This window comes from Trichogramma pretiosum, unplaced genomic scaffold, assembly GCF_000599845.2.
Source record: "Trichogramma pretiosum strain Unisexual culture from Peru unplaced genomic scaffold, Tpre_2.0 scaffold33, whole genome shotgun sequence".
Classification (NCBI taxonomy): Eukaryota; Metazoa; Arthropoda; class Insecta; order Hymenoptera; family Trichogrammatidae; genus Trichogramma; species Trichogramma pretiosum.
In genome coordinates this window covers 1797142-1804497 of record NW_019641610.1, presented here as the reverse complement: position 1 = coordinate 1804497, position 7356 = coordinate 1797142, and positions in this window count along the sequence as shown.

Genomic DNA, 7356 nt, shown 5'->3' with positions numbered 1-7356 from the left:
TAGACATTCGTTTTGAACGATTTTGGCAGACGAATTATTTGCAAACTGAGCCCAGTAAAGAACTTATTGCAAGGACCTGAGACTGCACAAAAGCAATAAATGCAAAGTTACATTTTTATTAGAAGTTTTCGATTGTTACAATTTGTTTTGGATAATATTGGCAGAAAAATCATTTACAAACTGAGCCAGCTGAAGTGATTGCAACGACCTGAGACTGCACAATAATAGCAAGAATTGCGAATTTACATCTTTATTAAAAGTTTTCGATTGTTACAATTTGTCTTGGATAATATTATCATTTATACACTGAGCCAGTTAAGAGTTGATTGCGTCGACCTGAGTTTGCGAAATAGCAAGGATTGCGAATTTATATTTTTATCGAAAATTTACGATTTTTTATTGGCTTGTTTATTCAGCTTAAGGAGTTTAGAACGTAAGTAAAATAATTGTTAATTTATATTCAATTCACATAAAATGAAATGATCGCTATTGTACATCGCAACTAATCTAATAAGAATAAATTCTTTGTTATGTTGCATTTTATCTAAATTTTTACATAAACTCGTTTCAAGGGGTAACACCACTGTAGAATTTCTAATAATCTAAAAATTCGTACTCTCCGTTACAAAAAACCGGAACCGCTTCATTTCACTAAAATGTTCAACAAGTCGTTGTTCCCTTAAGAAACTGAAAAGTCCTACTTACGCAAAAGCATCGATATGATATATGTAACTGTTTTCCGCTTTCCTTCCTATAAAATTGATTTTTATTTTTTCAGCTTTGTAAAATTTAACACATTTTCAATTCGATTTAAATAAAATGCGTGAAAAAAAGGTAATAAGTAAAGGCTACGATAAAAATCATTATACAGAGTATAAAAAAAATGGGAGGAAATAGAGATTCTCAAACCGTGGTTGAGGCCATTTCCACAGAATAATAAAAAAGCCTATTGTATAATGTGTAAAAGAGACTTTGTAGCAAAATTAGCTACATTGAAACCCCATGCTACAACGGATACGCATAAAGAAAATAGGAAAATTTATCTAAACCTGGATGATGAACCACTCGAAGACATTGAAAAAGATATTGCTTATGCAGAATTAAAATTAACAGCATATGCAATAGTCACAAATCAATCAAAACTATCGTGCAACACATTGGTACCATTAATGGCATCCATTTTGATGTGAAACATCTATATTCGCGTTTGGCATTATTGATGTCAAACATCTATATTCGCGTTTGGCATTAGGGGTAAACCCGTAAACCCCGAACGTCCGTCCGTCCGTCCGAGCGAGCGCAACTTTGGTAGTAGAACTGCCTATACAGCGTCGGTTTGCGCTACGCGCTGTGATTGGCTGCCGCGCCAGCTAACGAACTGCTTTCTGCTGCTGCCCGCTGCCGAAACTCGACGCGCGTATCTCTTTCTCTCTCGCACGCGCGTATGACTGTGTTTACGACGTATACGCACGAGGCAATGTAACAGCATAAGCAGCAGTCAGCTTAGCTCACGGCATTGACTGCGTTGAGATATCTTTCTCTCTTTTGCTTATGCGTACGATAATACATAGAATACGTATGTGCTGTCTATGCGTATACGTCGCAAGATTCTACGCCCTATCATGCATGTTTTCAAATCTGATATTCAACAATGCATTCATGTATACGTGTCTATGTTTAAAGATTCGAGTATTGCTAAAGAAATACGTCTTGATAGATGCAAAGTTGGAGAAATTACTAAAAGAGTTCTAGCTCCAGCCCATAAAGATCGATTATGCTCAATTCTGCAGAAACAAAAGTTTTCTATAATTGTGGATGAATCGACAGACATTTCAACGACTCATTGCCTAGCTGTAGTTGTAAGATACGTAGATTTCGATTTGCAGAAAATTGATGAGCGCCTGTGGAGTTTGATTCACCTCTACTCTGACCCATTAAATAATGAAATGAGTGCCGAGGTTTTATTTGAGTTAATCATGGAATCTTTTCAATCAGAAGATGTACCAACAAAAAGTATTTATGGATATTGTTCCGATACTTGTAATGTTATGATGGGCAGAAATAATTCAGTGGCAAGTCGATTTAAATCGTATAATCCGCAGATTTTCATTAATAAATGCCAATGCCATATACAACATTTGAGTGCTAAACATGCTTATGAATGTTTGCCTCAACAATTTATAGAGTTATTAACTAATATTCCGACGTACATACGAGCAAGTTCGAGAAGGATGACTATCTTTAGATGGCTACAAAAAGGAGCAAATTTAAAAGAATTAAAACCTATATACCCATCTATGACGCGTTGGCTTGCTACATGTAACTGTGTGATTTTTATTTTAAGTAGATGGTCGACGATTAATGAATTCTTTCAAAGGGAATCAAAAAGAAACGAAGGCGGGAAAAGAAATATTTGCGCTCCTACAGCAACCTCAAACTAAAATATACTATCAATTCTTAGAATTTATATTAGTAAAGTTTAATAAAACTAATGCATCACTACAATCCATCTCACCAATAGTTACAAATGAAAATACGAGAATACGTAATTTATTATTAGAAATACTAGAATTTTTCATCAATAAAGATTATATTTGAAAATATAAAGAAAATTTGTATGATATTGATTTGAAAGACGAGGCTCAATGGTTGCCTTTGAATTCAGTAAATATTGGTAAATTTGCGTACGAATCTATATTCATGAAAAATCTATTAAATGACGACGAAAAAAAACGGCTATTGCAACATTGTCAGAAGTTTTATGTGACATGCTGTACTCTTTTACAAGACAAACTGGATCTTCATGAGGAGTTTACTACTAGTTTAAAAAGTTTTCATCCCGGAAATTCTCTTTCAACCACTTATCATCGTCATAACTCAAACCTTAACGCAACGATCAAAACGTGCCCTATGTCGGTTTCCGATAGCGAGGCAGAAATTATCAACGCTCAATGGAAGCTATTATTGAAATATAAATCACTATTACCAGAAGAGATCATACTAGAAAAAAGTTGATATATTCTGGATAAAACTATTAAATTGTTTAGATGAAAATGATATGCCTTTATTTTCAGAATTAAGTAATTTTGCTCTATTGTGCTTTGTTTGTGTTGCCAACTCGAACGCGAGCGCTGAACGCGTTTGGAGTCAAATGAATTTGACTAAAACGAAAATTAGAAATAGATTAGGATTTGAAAGTCTTCAATTCCACTTATATGCTGCTGAGTATATAAAAAGCCAAGGGTCATTGTTTACGTTTGAACCTTCCGAAGAAATGCTCAAGAAAACAATGAAAATTAAATCAAGATACAAAAAGAATCCATTGATAAAAAAAGTTGAAAATGAATTTATGCAATTTTATTAGCGTTTTTCAAATGATTACATTAAGCAATGTAAATTAGAGAATATTTGGCACCAACAAAGACCCAAACTTAAATATATTAGTAAAAACACGAGAAATCTAGAGGAAAAAGAAAAAATTCTACTGGGCCAATTTTCAGGTATTAATATGTACTAAAAAAATTCTTTGAAAAGTAAGTAAAAATTAAAATTAAAGATCTACGAAAAAATTGTTAATTAAGTAAAGAATAACGTACAGTATATTTATATATTGCATTAGACATTAGTTATCTTTCGTTACTTTCGTATATCTTTACCCGTACAATACTGAAAAATATTATTTTACTTCATCTTAACTTAATGAATATCAGTAAATGCAGATTCTACTAGTCTTTAAATATTAATTATTGATTGTTTAAGTTTATAAGCATCATTTTATGTATTTTAATGTAATTAGTTGTATGTAATTTCAGTGCTGTTATCGTAATAATTTTTTACTAATAGTTTTAAATTTTTCCATGCAAAATAAGTTTACAGATGACTGAAAACTTTAAAAATCGATTTATTGGCACAATTTTTATGATTTTTGTTTCTGAATTCTTATCACAAGGCAATGAATTAATGGAAACTAATGAGAATATATTATTACTTAAAAACGAAGTTAATATTACTAATAATAATCTTGCAGACTATGTTGATCATGATCACAATTATTGTAAAATGATAGTCGATTATGACAGCTGTGATAATATGTCAGTAAAAAATGGGGCAGATAATAATGACTCCGAATACGATTCTGTTCTTTCTGATTCGATTTTAATTGAACAAGAACTTCAAGAAAAAAGGTTCGTTGATGAGAATGTTTTGATAGAAAAGTCCATAATGAATGATCAAGTTGAAAAGGTAGTATCATTTTCTGATAATGAATTTGAAAATTCTGTTCTTTCTGATTCGAGTTTATTTGAACAAGAACTTCAAGAAAAAAGCTATATCGATGAGAGGTTTTTGAAAGAACAGTCCATTATGGATGAAGAAATCGAAGACGTAATATTATTATCTGATTTTGAATCTGAAGATTGCGCAGAGATTGACTTCTTTGAAAGAAAAAAAACTGCTATGTTATCGATCTTCGAATTATGGCCACAAATTGATCCTTGTGTTTTAAAAAATATTTGTCATGAAAATGATCGAGAAAAATTAGAACATTATATGCAAAATATCACTGACAGTATCCAAGCGACTGTGGCTAAATTTTATTTGCCAGAATATGAACAATTTAATTACAAGAAGGAAAAATATCTAATACTATTATCCTTCCAGTTCTGCTCGTTGAAAAATAAGCAATTCTTAAATGGCTACGTAATTGACAGTTACATATTGTCAAAAAAATATTCTGGAGAGTGGAAAAATATTTCATTTATGCCAACATCGGTAACCCAATCGATTTTAGGATCTGATCATGATAAAAAAAAAGGAATTTGTTGGATATAACTTTAATTATTCTTTTAAAGGTTTGCTATTTATGCCTTACTGTTCACATGATCACTGGAGTTTACTTGTTACTGATGTCTCCACGCAAGCATTAATGGAATTCGATCCACTTCTTAAGTGTAGTACTTCAGTCAGAGCAAACATGTTTATAAAGTATTTAGAGTACTACAGTAAAATAAACCCTGCAAATAATTGTAATCTTACAAAGTTGAAATGGAAAATCGTTCGGCCTAGAATCATCCATAGGCCTTATCAAGAAGACTCATACAACTGTGGACTTTATGTAATGCACTATATGAATATTTTAAGCCAAAGTCGATTTTCTGGTCAGATGGTACCATTTAATAGTGATAATTTTAGAGTAAAAGTCGCTCTAAATTTATTAAATAAATCATTTCTAATGTCAGACACTTGTCTCGGTTGCTCCAAAAAAAATCAATTATTTACTTATCAGTGTTCAAAGTGGCATCGATGTTTACATTTAAGGGTCCTCTATACACACTCGGTCGGTAACTATATTCGCGTATTTTGTACCCATTTTTTTCATTTAGTATACGACCTATTGTCTTGAAATTTTTTGGGAGTGATCATGAAACTAATATAAATGTGCCTATGAAGCTATTTTTTCAGATAATTGAAAAAAAAAATTGTTACAATATTTATATGAAACAATAGCTTCATAGGCACATTTGTATTAGTTTTCTGATCACCCCCACAAAATTTCAAGACTAATGGTTGAATTGAAAATGAAAAAAATGAATACAAAATACACAAATTAGTTACCGACTACAGTGTGTATAGAGAAGCCTTAAAATGTGCTGATTCGTATTTTTATAAAGAGAGTGGTATTTGTATTTTTTGTAAAAATACATACATGCACAGTAGTCTAAAATAAAATTCAAAGAATTCCCAAAATACCTTCTCGTTCAGATAATGAGATTTGCTATAAAAAAAGGAAGACTTCTTAAGCTGTTAAATAATGTTAATGTGTGTGAACAAATTAACTTAGATTTTCTGCAGCCATAAGTATCAATTTTTATTTTACATCTCTGAATTGGTGATATTCATAATAAATTTATATTTTTCAATTGTATTTTTATTTTCAGAAATGCTAAAACTAGTAATGGTACATATCTTTTAAAAGATATAATTTGTCATTACAGAACTACAATTTCAAGCGGACACTACACAGTCTGTATGAAAAATATGAATGGAAATTTTAGGAGTCTATTCGATGATGAGAGAGTTGTAGATCAACAACATTTTGATCAAGTTTCTAAAAAAGTGTTGAGTACGTCGTATGTATTGCTCTATGAACACGTGCCAATTTAATTGTTGTATAATTTATTAAAATTTTTATTGAATTGTTTATTGAAAATAAATTACTTGTTCCATCAATTCGATAGTTTGATATTTAAATATAGATATTTTTATGTTCATTTTGTTGGCATCGCTGTAGCGCACTGAAATCGCTCGAAGCGCCATCTCCCACTGCGACTTTTTCACAACCCTGGCTGTGATGTCGGAAGGTGTTGTGACGCGGTAAGTTGAGGGCGACAATACTTATGATATTTAAGCGTCAATGCGCTTCCTGCCTGTCTTCCCAAAATTGTCTACCAGGACATGATCTCCTGGGTTCAAGTTAACCTTCCTTGAATGAGATGCGGCCCGTATTTGTGCCCCTTGTTTCTCCTCGACCTTCGCGCGCAAGTTTGGTCGGAGCCGGTCGAAACGGTTTCTAATCTCACGACCGTACAACAGATGAATAGAAATTGATTGACCGCTGTGGCCACCTTCTTCCCTCCTTTGGTTATTTTCGCAATTTTGTCCTTAAAGGTGCCGACGAAGTTTTCTGCGGCTCCGTTCGTAGCCGCGTGGTATGGGGAAGAAATCTTGTTTTTTCTAGTTTTAAGTGATTTTCTCCAGATTACCTTCGACGAGCAAACACATAAAATTGTTCTTATCTTCTTCAATAAAATATATTTTTGCCAACTATTTTTCGCCTTCTTAATTTCCTATTCGACAAATTTACAACCAGCTCCATACGACATGCTGCGTAGGACAAAAACTCACATCGTTCGAAAATTCAAATCAATTTTACTAATAATGATTTGATAACTCATTGTGTTAATTACAATATCATTATTATTATTTTCTAACAAATTTATGAGTAGTTTTGCCTAGATGGATTTCCCAGATTGCGATTGGGCCTTAACGTAAGTCGTGAAAAAATCTGAAACCAGACTTTTTCACTTCACATGAAATCGGTTGTTCTTGACCGACTCTTACTAACGAAATTTCTTATTAATGCTGAGCGAAGCGAACGGGTTGACCGATATTTATGAATATTTTGGTAGTCGTTAAGGCTATGCGAGTGAAGGTCTGATTACATTTATGGTATCTATTTATTCAAATTTCATCAATTTATTCAAAGTTATATGAAAAAATGCAATATGCATATGAAAAAAAGCCGAGAATGTATATTTGCATAAGTCTTTTTTTCAAAAAGTGTTTTGAATAATGTCT